Source organism: Hibiscus syriacus, unplaced genomic scaffold (assembly GCF_006381635.1).
Source record: "Hibiscus syriacus cultivar Baekdansim isolate YM2019G1 unplaced genomic scaffold, ASM638163v2 tig00111989_pilon, whole genome shotgun sequence".
Classification (NCBI taxonomy): domain Eukaryota; kingdom Viridiplantae; phylum Streptophyta; class Magnoliopsida; order Malvales; family Malvaceae; genus Hibiscus; species Hibiscus syriacus.
Genome location: NW_024063230.1, coordinates 233957 through 246642, shown reverse-complemented (window position 1 = coordinate 246642; position 12686 = coordinate 233957). Strand labels below are relative to the sequence as shown.

General features: G+C 34.9%; 1 non-coding gene and 1 pseudogene across 1 annotated transcript; both read left to right on the top strand.

Annotated features, from left to right (window-relative positions):
- The first annotated feature begins 5573 nt into the window (after nt 1-5573).
- TRNAK-CUU lies at nt 5574-5646 on the top strand. The gene has a single exon. It is a non-coding gene; the product is annotated as a tRNA-Lys (tRNA).
- A 126-nt stretch (nt 5647-5772) lies between these two features.
- On the top strand, nt 5773-7360 carry LOC120173835 (annotated as a pseudogene).
- The last annotated feature ends 5326 nt before the right edge of the window (nt 7361-12686 follow it).

Here is a 12686-nt window from a genome sequence, read left to right as displayed (position 1 = left end):
AAATAGGAAACTAGCCTAGAGTTAGGGGATTACAACTAATTACAAGGCATAGAAATAGGAGACTAGCCTAGAGTTAGGGGATTACAACTAATTACAAGAATATTATAATTGATTACAATAATTTAAAATATATATAAAATCTATTATAATTAATTCTCTAATATGCCCCCTCAAGATGGAGCTCCGGAGGAGACACCAATCTTGACCCTTAAATCTTGGAATCGGCTTCGTGGAAGCGGTTTGGTAAGAGCGTCGGCAAGTTGATCTGCTGAGGAAACATGAGTAACACGAAGAGCACCTGATTGAACTTGACCCCGAATAAAGTGATAGTCAAGTGCCACATGTTTCATGCGCAATGAAAGACTGGATTAGAACAGAGATAGGTGGCACCAACATTGTCGCAGTAGATAACAGGCGGTGTAGAAAGAGTGATGCCAAGTTCTGTGAGAAGGGAACAAATCCAATTGAGTTCAGAAGTAGTAGCGGCAACTGATCGATACTCAGCCTCCGTGGAGGATCGAGCAACTGTACGTTGTTTCTTGGATGACCAAGAAATAGGATGACGACCAAGATAGACAATATAGGCACTCGTTGAGGTATCATCTTTGTTTCCAGCCCAATCAGCATCTGAGAATGCATGAAGGGAAAGTGGATTTGCCTTGTGAAGGAATAATCCATGAGTTAATGTGCCACATAGATATCGAAGCAGTCGTTTTGCAGCATTCCAATGTTCAGACGTCGGGCGATGCATGAATTGAGAAAGCTTGTTGACAGCATATGCTATGTCTGGGCGAGTGAGGCAAGATACTGTAGACTGCCAACAATTGTTCTATTTCTGTGCAGTCAGTTAGAGCTGTACCTGAATGAAGTGTAAGATTTCCATCTGTAACAAGTGGTGTAGCAACAGGTTTTGCACCAATCATTTTTGTCCGGCAAGAAGATCAGTGATGTAGCGCCTTTGAGTAAGCAGCAGACCGGATGGAGTAGTTAGAACCTCAATGCCGAGAAAATAAGACAATGTGCCAAGATCCTTGATTGAAAATCTTTGTGCCATGAGGTCAATGTAGCGCTGAATAATATTGGTGTTGGTGCATGTGATAATAATGTCATCCACATAAACAAGTAGATATATAGTAGTATCACCTGAGTGAAGAATGAATAGGGAAGTGTCTGCTTGAGAGTTTGTGAACCCAGACTCAATGAGAATTGGTGAAGTTCAAGGTACCAAGCCCGTGGGGCCTGCTTGAGTCCATATTGCCTTCTTTAGTTTGCATACATGTGTTGGATTGTCTTTATCAACAAATCCTGGAGGCTGGGCCATGTAGACATCTTCGGAAAGATGGCCCTGAAGAAAGGCATTATTAACATCCAATTGTCGCAATTGCCAACCTCTACTGACTGCTAGGCTTAGAACAAGTCGTATTGTTGTCGGCTTGACAACCAGACTAAAAGTGTCATGATAATCCACTCCAGGTATTTGATGAAAGCCTTTGGCAACTAATCTAGCTTTGTACCTGTCAATAGAACCATTAGGAAGCCGTTTAATACGAAAGACCCACTTACATCCAATAAGATTCTGCAGAGAAGTAGATGGAACAAGCTCCCAAGTTCCATTCCGAACAAGAGCATCAAACTCATCATTCATAGCTTGTCTCCATTTGGGATCTTTTAGGGCTTGAGAAACAGTATGAGGCTCAATGTCTGATGGTTGAGAAATGATAGCAGTGAGGTTTATTTTGGTTAGGGGTTTATGAATGTTGTTTTTTCGATCTAGTGGTCATGGGATGGGTATTTGATAGGTGGGTTGCGCTATGATTGAAGCAGAAGAGGTCTCAGAATTGTGTGGTTCTAGTGGTAATGGTCGACGATGGTTTCTTGGCGATTAACCGAGCTGTGTTCGGGTAAAGGGAGGTCTATGGATAGGGATCGACGGTCGACTGATGGAAGGGCAGTGGTCTGTTTGGGTATTTTGTGACGGATGTTGACATGAGGAATCCCTTTGTGGGTATTGAGTGAGCCACTTGAAATTGGTAAAATTTGGACCGGGGAAGCCATTTGGAAATGATCTCTGGGGTGGGACGCGCTAGATGGATTTGGTGAGTGCTAAAGGGAAATGAGTTTTCAGAAATTTGACATGACGAGAAATGTATATTTTAGAAGTGGATAGAGCGAGACAGATATATGCACTTTGTGTTAAAGAGTAGCCAAGAAAAACACAAGGAGTGGAACGAGAGTCAAGTTTGTGCTGAGAATAAGGACGAAGCCACGGATAACATAAGCAACCAAACCCCCAAGTTTAGTGTAGTTGGGTTGAGACTCAAAGAGTTTCTCAAAGGAGATGAAAAATGTAGTGTGGGTGTGTGGGCATACGGTTGATGAGATATACAGCAGTGGCAAAGGCGTAAGTCCAATAAGTTAAAGGCATTGATGCATGAGGAGAGATAGACCAGTTTCAACAATATGTCGATGACGTCGTTCAGAAAAACCATTATGTTCTGGTGTATGGGTGGTGTAGTAAGATGTGATATACCATTGGTGGAGAGAAAACGATCAAGGGCTTGATATTCACCACCATTATCTGAATAGGGTAATAATTTGGTTTAAATTGGTTTTCGACTAATGCCTTGAAACGTACAAAGACGTCATGCACATGAGATTTTCGTTTAAGGGGATAATACCAAATATATCGTGTATAATGATCAACAAAATAACATAGTATTGAAAACCATCAACAGAATAAACAGGAGAGGTCCAGACATCAGAAAAGATAAGTTCAAGCGGGTGAGATGAAGTTAAGGTAGAAGAAGAAAATGGAATTTTATGACTTTTATTGCATGAACATGCATTGCAATGTGTGAAGGAGGATAACGGACTAGAAAATGGTAAAGGAAATTTGGAAACAATATTTTCATAATAGTAAATGACGGATGACCTAGTCTAGAGTGCCACTCGACGAAGTGGTCTTGACACTGGAAAATGCAAGCAATGGTGAAGAGGAAATGAAGGGGATGTAGTCGGCCACTCATATACGCCATCCTTAGGTTCAATCAAAGGATTGTCCCCGTGTTTAGATCCTTCACCTGAAAAGCAGAGGGTGAGAATTCAACAGAAACATGGTTATGAGTGCAAAATTGATAATCAAAATTAAGTTCTTTTCATGGAAGGGACACAAAGGACATTTTGTAAAGTAAAGGTGCGAGAGGAAGTTGGTATGGTGGTAGAACCAGTATGGGTTATGTGAAGGGCCGATCCATCGCCAATCATGACATCATCAGATCCTTGGTACGAGCTATGAACCTCTTCAAGATTTTATGGCATGTTCTCACCTAAGGTATAATAAGTTTTGTGTGCCACTCTTTTAAAGCATTTTTGAACCCTCAAAGCTTAGAATATCAACTTTAGTACTTTGTCCTCAATTTGCTATGCAGATTGGCCAGTTTATCTACGGTGCCACCTAAACAAAGGACCCCAGAAGCTATTGCCAAAGCTATTGATACATGAATAGTCTTGACCAATAGCTTTACAAGGTGGATTTATATTGGAAAAAATCATGGGTCCAATTTCAAGAGGCCCATTTGGAGCTCCAAGCCCGAGATCCGAATGACAACCCATCTGTCACCTTCAATTATTTCAAGGATCCTCTAGACCTGCAAAGATGTGTTCAAGGGGATTGAAACCATAGGGAAAATCATTGAATCAGAGTATTTCTCTAGATTCAGACAGGATTCTGCGTCTTGGCAAGAACTTCTCAATATGACCGAATTTCCCCCCATAAATTTGTGCCTAAACATTACAACCCCTCATTGCCACTGGACGTGTTTTGCAGAGACAGTGATGACTATATGGCACTATCATGGAGGCTGCCAAGTGGTAGGGTTGTTGATCTTGATTACAGGGTTCTCGGTGTCGATGCTCTAAGGGTTATCGATGGGACCTCAACTACTCGCCTGGGACTAATCCTCAAGCCACTGTCATGATGCTTGGAAGGTATTATTACTTGGCACAAAAGGATCAGTTATGTAGGATTATGTTGGTTTTTAATTGACGTTTTCTGTTTCATGTGATGCAGGTACATGGGTGTGAAGATATTGAGTGAGAGATGAGCCAATTAAGAATCCAAGTGATTCATTGTGGTTTATGTTTATTTGTTTTGATTAAGACATGATGTTCTTGGTTTGTTATTAAGCATTATGCGGCCCAAATGTTGAGGTCTTTAAGTTAAACCATTTATCAAAAGTTTCATTTACGATATTTGGAGTTGAGAAATGTTATATTTTTGTTGTTCAATTGTTTTGCCTTCTGATAAACTGGTTCAATGATCCATAACAGATCAAAATGTAGAAGAACTAGAAATTAAAACATACTGTGATGATGTAAGAATGATAATAATGAATGTAAAACAATCCTAAAATAAAAAACATCAAGATTTAACTAGAAAAACATTTTCGAAAATAACCAAGGGAAGAAAGAAAATTCACTATGTTGAAAAAAGAGTACAAAAAGAAATCAATATTCAGGATTTTGTTACTTCTTCATTTCTCATCCTCCTCCGTTGCACAGCTGTTATGTGGTGGTGAAGAGTCGAAATTTCAATCCGGTATCAAGAAAAGGATTATGCCATTCATGGATATCTCAGAAGCTGATTACAGCATGGTTTCTTTCCAAATCAATCCGCTGTTTTCAATCATCTAGCAGAGTCTTATAGCATTTTCGTGCAGTCGAAATCTTCTGATGGTTTATGGCCATCAAAATGAGGTCCTAGACGTGATTATTGAGAGCTCAAAGAAGTAAGGAGAAAATGTTATGTCGGCTAGTTTTTCATGACTTATCGACAAATACATACAGAAAATTTGAGAAAGAAGATAGTGAGTTCAAGCAAGCGCGTGAAGAAAGGCAAAGGCCTTAACGTTTTTCCACTGCAATCAAGGGCTACAGGATCAATATATCCATATCTGTGGATGAGCGTGGCTTAGGAGAATGGGAGGCATGTGTTGCTTGATGCATCTGCATTGGGAGCTAAAGACATGGACACCTTGGGGCTTTTTATCTTTTACCTTGACTTCCTTATTTGTTCATTTTTTAAAGGTTTTTGGAGAAAACCCATTTGGATTCTTTTGATTGTATGTCAAGAAATCCAATGCTCCAGTTCTGAAAGATTCAGCCATAGGATACAAGCTTGGGGATAGTGAATCTTGTCCCAGACTCCGAGTATCATGGCCAACTCGAATCCCTGAAAAACCAGCTATAGTTTCCAGCACTGAAAACAAAAAGGTGGATGAATCCATTCCAAGATTCATTCTCATGCCCATATCTGAAACAGGTGGTGAAGCACAAAAACCTGAAGGAACCAAATCAGCAAGAAGACATCATTTTCTGAAATAAAAAAATGTAATAGGTGCATCATTTGAATGTGGTAGCACCAACAATACCCTTAAAAGGAAAAAATCCGATACCTAAATGTGAAAGCTTGGATCATGCAGAAACATTAGACGTGATAAAAATCAAGAAAAGGAAGGCTGATCAACTGGTTTTAACATATTATAATAAATGTTTTAAGATTACTTGCCACAACAGCCCGTCTAGCTCAGTTGGTAGAGCGCAAGGCTCTTAACCTTGTGGTCGTGGGTTCGAGCCCCACGGTGGGCGTCAAATTTTTATTCCCGGTCATTACGCTTTAAATTGAATCTTGTACCGACGTCGTTTCATACACATAAAAATATCTTTTTATTTTTGTCTTTGATTTCTCAAGTCTCATCAGTCCAGCTAATTTTCTTAAAACCCTAACCCCAAAGATAAATCTGTCAAAACAAATCAAATCCAAAAGAACAAAGAAAGGAATTTGAAACTTGAACGAAGATGCCGAACCTTGAATGTCGTATGTACGATGCGAAGTACCCTGATGTGGATATGGCGGTTATGATACAAGTGAAAATATCGCCGACATGGGTGCCTATGTTTATCTCCTCGAGTACAACAACATCGAAGGTATGATCTTGTTCTCGGATCTCTCCCGCCGCCGGATTCGCAGCGTTAGCAGTCTAGTCAAAGTGGGCAGAACAGAGCCCGTGATGGTCCTACGTGTCGATAAGGAAAAGGGTTACATTGATTTGAGTAAAAGGAGAGTTAGCAAAGATATCCAGGCTTGTGAAGAAAGGTATAATAAGAGTAAGCTTGTTCACTCTATTATGCGACATGTGGCCGAGACGTTGGATATTGATTTGGAGGTAATTTATCTATTTTTTTCTTTTTTTCATTTTTAAATTCGAGAATTGTTTTTATTGCTCTTTGGTTTACTGTACTTGTAGTTTTCTAAATTTGGATAATATGCATATTTTTTGTCATGCTTTATGGATTTTGATTTAGAAGTAATTTTGGGGTTTTCTTGGTTGATTGAGGGGATTTTGATCATTGTTTTTTGAATTTTTGGTTTGAAAATTTGGTTCGGTTGACGTCATCTGAGAATAATGGTACTTCAGATTTGTCAAGGAACTCTTTTTTTTTTTTTGAATTTGCTGGAGGCCATGCGCAAAGCTGATGCAGCTGGGAATGATGATTGCCCTGTTAAAATCAAGCTTGTTGCTCCTACACTTTATGTTCTTACCACTCAAACCCTTCACAAGGTTAGCTTAATGTCTCTTTTCATCTTTATTTTACTTGTCTTCGAAGTTTCAGCCTACAGCTTTTAGTTCTGAAATCAAGCACGTCTGTCTAGCATTTTCCCCTTTTCTGAGTTATGTAATTCTTTATTGTGTGTTGCTCAGGATCAAGGTATAGCTACTCTCACTAAAGCAATTACAGCTTGCACCGAAGCTATAAGAGCATCACAAGGGGAAACTTGTTGTCAAGGAACAACCTAGAGCAGTGAGTGTCCATCTCATTTCAGATTTTTCATTAGTCTTTGTTGCGTGGTTTGAAAATTTTAATCTTTCTCTGGAGTGTCTCACATGTTGGATTGATATTTAGGTGAGCGAACGAGATGATAAATTGCTTGCCGAGCACATGGCTAAGTTGCGTAATGATAATGAAGAGGTAAGTGGTGTTGAAGATAGCGAAGAAGAGGAAGACACGGGCATGGGCGAAGTTGATGTTGAAAATGCAGGTCAGGGAATAATGGAATGATGCTGCGGTGGCAGCAGTGGCGATAATGAACATGATTTGTCATCCTTTACCAAAACCACTTCTTTTGGGCCCTTTTCCCAGGCAGTTGAAAACCTCTTTAAAAGTATGGTCATGTTGAGTTATTTTGCTAATATTGGATTTTAATGGAGAGTATACAGATGTTTTCAAAATCTTTGTAGGTGGACTTGTTCAATTAGTTGCTTACCATTGGGTAGAGCCACGTTGAATGTTGCAATTAAAAAGAGTGAAAAAAGAGAAACCATATATATATATATATATATGAACCATCATTTTTAAATGTGTCAATATAACTAGTGAATTATTTAAATGGTTTCAATATAGTTAATTACTATTAACATTTAATAATGTTAAAAGAAATATTTACTTGGCAGTTAGTAAAATTAGTATAATTAGGATGGGTATCATTGTAAAGTTATATATCTGTGGCGTTGGCACATGCTTTTTTCTGTCATTTTGGTCACTATTTGTATGATTTGTTTCCTTGGATTTTCATTTAATGCAATTTTATTTTGATTCTATTTTTAATTTGTTTAATGTCTTAATTTGTACATTAACTTTAAAATTTTTTTATTCTAGTCATGTATTAGATTTATATATTAAATCTCCTATATTTTAGAATTAATCGTTGAGTCAATTCTCACACTTGTTTTTCAAGATGATGCATATGTTATATAACTTGTTCAAGTTTAGGCAGAAAAATAAAACTAAAATAACTTAAGGGTAAAGTATAGTAATGGTCATTGAATTTTTTTAATGTTTTCATTTAGGTCTCCTAACTTTTAAAACTTGCAATATAGTCCCCTAACATTTAGTCCGTTTGTTATATGGTCCCCCAACATTAAGTCTGTTTGCAATATGGTCCCCGACCGTTTGACACCGTTACATTGCCATTAGTACGTTTGCAATATGGTCACTAAACTTTTTAGGTGCTTGCATTTAGGTCCCCCAATTTTTAAAACTTGCAACACAGTCTTAAATTTCATTCTAAACCCCAAATTCCTTTTCAATTTCGAATTTCTTTTTTCTCTTTCCTCTTCTCATTTCCAAAGTAACTTTTCAGTCGGGGATGCATGGGAAATTCTAATCTAACTTTGAATTATGTGGAGGTGTTGACTTGAATAAGGGTCCATTGAGGGAAAACCTAACCAAGGGACTATCAGGAACATCAACGATTCAAGGTGTAATGTTAGATACAGGTAATCTCAGGTGAAACATAGATGTTCGATGAAATGTTTGTGAGAAACAAATGGGGTTAGAAATGCAGAGTTGACAAATACTACTAAGATGAACTAAGTATCAGTGTTGAAAGTCACCAACAAAGCTGTAATTATTTTGTATAAATGACATATAATAATTTATTTCGTTTAATCCTTGTGCTTAAATATTTTCCAACAGATGATCAAATATAATGAAATCCCAAACAACGCATTCACCTCTTAGTCTCTTTCGCAACTCGAAAGGCATCATGATAGGGTCAAGTAGCTGCTCCAAATATACTACCATGTCATGATGCCTTTCGAGTTGCGTGCATACAAAATTGTCTTCTAAAGCTATAATTCAATACAATTCAACTGCAAAATTTCTAAAACATGTAAAAAAAAATTAATTCGTTCACGATATATCAGTCCCATAATCAACATGAACTTATTAAAAAGAATACAAGCTCACAGGACGTCGAAAACCACAGGTCGGATCAATACAATTCCTAGTAAACTAGTACCAGCAGTCTCTCAGATTGAGCCTGGCGATTTCAGTATGTCGATACTCACAACCAATTCCTTGATTTAAAAGAAAAACCAAACAAGAAGATAAAAAAAATTAGCCTAGGATCATATTTTACTTCTATTCTGATGTACTGAATATCTTTCATAAGGAGTACTACAAGTTTTAATTAAGAAGAAAGAAAGAAAATTAGCTGGTTTTGGTTCAAAACTAACACTAAATACCTAGATCATTGACATGCAATTCCAGAAACATAAAAATTTCAACAAAAAACACACAATGTGAGCTGAAAATGGGAAAGTGCGAAAGACTAAAAGCTTACTTCCGGATAGCCCAAAAGAGAAAATAAATACCTTCTTGCAAGTGAGGGGAGAGGCTAAGAAATAAACGCAATCTGTGTTGCGTTCCAGAAATTCTCCCTCCATTTTTTCTTTGTAAATAAAAAGCTGAAAGACAGAGCACTGCTTGGGTTTACAATTTTATATGGCGGAAAATTGAAGAACAAAAACCAAACGAGAGGTGAATGCGTTGTTTGGGATTTCATTATATTTGATCATCTATTGGAAAATCTTTAAGCACAAGGAATAAAACGAAGAAATTATTATATGCCATTTATACAAAATAATTACAGCTTTGTTGGTGACTTTCAACAATGATACTTAGTTCATCTTAGTAGTATTTGTCAACTCTTCATTTCTAACCCCTTTTTTCTCACAAGCATTTCATCGAACTTCTATGCTTCACCTGAGATGACCTGTATCTAACATTACACCTTGAATCGTTGAAGGTCCCAATAGTCCCTTAGTCGGGTCTTCTCTCAATGGACCGAAAAGTTAGATTAGAATTTCCCATGCATCCCCGACCGAAAAGTTATGCTAGAAATGAGAAGAGAGAAGCGAAAATGAAATTCGAGATCGAAAAAGGAATTTAGAATGGAATTTAGAATGAAATTTAGGACTTTGTTGCAAGTTTTAAAAGTTAGGGGACCTAAATGAAAGTACCTAAAAAGTTCAGTGACCATATTGAAAACGTACTAACGGTAGTGTAACGACGTCAAACAGTCGGGGACCATATTGCAAATAGACTAAATGTTGGGGACCATATTACAAACGAACTAAATGTTGGGGGACTGTATTGCAAGTTTTAAAAGTTAGGGGACCTAAATGAAAGCTTTAAAAAAGTTCAGTGACCATTACTATACTTTACCCATAACTTAATTGCATTTGAACCAAGATCAATTAATAACCAAGCAAAATCTTAACCAATACGCTAAATCAAAAATTTAAAAATAATTAAAATATTTTTATATATTATAGTTAATGATGGAAATAAAATAGACAAGTGACTAAAATCTAGGCCAATTCAAAATATGATAACACTTAAACTGCTAAAAAAATCTAATATATTATGTATAATTAATTTAAGATTTTAATATTTTTTTAATTACATTTATTTTATATTTATTTATTAATGATTATATATGATATAATATTTAAATTAAATTAAAAAATTATTTAACATATCTGAACTCACGAGCACAATTTAAAATCAAAAGATAAATTTATGATTTGAATCTTAAATATTTTTTCTTATGATTATAATTTTAATATTAATTTTGTATGACTTCATATATATAATCATTAAAAATAAATACGAAAACAATAAATTTAGTTTAAAAATATTATAATTTTAAATCAATTATAAAGAAACTATTAGATTTATTTTAGTGATTTAAGTGTTGTCATATTTGAATTGGTCTAGATATAAGTTCTCACTTATCCGTTTTTATTTTTTATCATTAGTATATATATAAGTTGATTCCTAAATATTAGATTTAACTTATTCGTTAAGGTTTGTTTGGTTACTAATTCATTTTGGGTTAATTTTATTTTCTGTCTAAATTTAAACAAGTTATATAACATATGTATTATTTCAATAACAAGTATGAGAATTAGCTCAATGGTTAAGGCATGTCCAGGTTACCCTTGGGTGTCAAAACTCATCTTCATTTATTTTTACTTCAATTCAAAAGGTGACATGTGTCACCTTTTGATTGGATCAAAAAATTATTAAATTAATTAAATTGTATTATACAAAAGGTGAAATGTGTCACAATTTGGTTGGAGAAATAAATTTTAAAATATTTTAAACACATTATATACTAGTATGATAGTAGAAGCGTTTCATTTTATTGAAAATGGAGTTATGCAATTTTAAATTATTTAATGGCTTATTCCATACTTTCATTATTACTGTATTTACAATAGAGATAGCTGTTATAGAGGCGGCTATTATATAAAAAGTAAGCAATTTTGGATAAATTTCATGTTAAAAATAATTTCATTTTGTATACTATTAATTATAACATTTGAAATGGTTTATAGTTATTTTAAATTATACAATAATGTCGTTTAAAATATTTAAAGCAGTTTTATGATGGTAATAATAAAATTTTAAATTAACGACTTATGACTTTAAGATCTATTGATTAACCTGCTTTAAATTATGTTTGAATAGTTGAAGTAACATAATCAAAAGCATTAATATGATTTTCTAAGTTATGCCTTAATACTTATTTTTAAAGTGCGTGGTTAATACTAATTAATATGAAAGGAAATGAACAACTTGTTAACGAATATTTTGATTCTTTCTGTTGAATTAGTATTAATTTCATATTGTTATGTTACCAGAAGTTAATTAAGTGAATTGATATTTGATTTAATATATAATTTGTTTTTTTGCATAAATATATCATGATAAAACATTATGTGAATGATGATGTTATACAACGAGTTTTCAAGAAATTTGGATGACGTACACGACAATTGTAATTTTGGGAAAATATGGAACTAGTGAAGCGAGAATGAAAAACTCTTCAAATCAAATGTTCTTATCCAATGGTTGTTTTGATTACTGAAAGTTACTAAAGATAAGAACTCTATTACTATCAATTAAATTATTTTTGAGACTAACCATGTATAATCTTCATTTGAATTTAGAAGATTCAAAAGAAGATTTTGATGATGTGATCATCTTGGTATATTACAAGATCATTTTGATTAAGTTACGATGATGATGCAAAGAGTGAAGATCACAAGCATGGTGAGAATGGATAAATCTATTTGTGGATTATGATTCTACCTGCGAGGTCAGATTATTTTGACTTATTGCATGTTATAATCCATGCTTTATAAATACATGAACTAGTTTAAATGAGCCTTTAAGTTAGTCTTTAAAACTTAGTTGATATATTATGGACTGAGACAAATCCTTAGTAAAAGGACTAAGGCTAAGGTTAAGACTAAGATAATAGTGAGCCAAAAATGTGTATGCTTAATAAGATATTGTTGTGAGTAAAAATATCAAGCATAATTCTTGAAGGGGCCTTAACAAAGGGAAAACTCATAATTGATTTTTGGAAAGTAGTGTGATGAGTATGAAAGTACATGTATAGGATTGGTTCTATAAAGACATGGTACTTAAGCATGCATAATGTACCACTTCTCTTTCATAGAAACCTACATGGTGTATTACTTTATTGGAAAGTAGTGTGATGAGTATGAAAGTACATGTCTAGGATTGGATCATTACTATACTCACTATTCCAATTTTATAAAATACTATGACAAGGTAAGTTCTCTTTAAAATTAGTGTTGAAGTTAAAAAGGTGAATTTTAATTTGGTTGAGCGAAATACCAAATTTAGTCATAGTAATTTGGTTGAGCGAAGTTAATTTTAGTGCTACTAAAAGTTGGTTGTAGCTACTAAATCTCTTTGATTTTTTTCTAAGTAGAGGAAAGAAAAAGATGGTATATCTCAGGAGT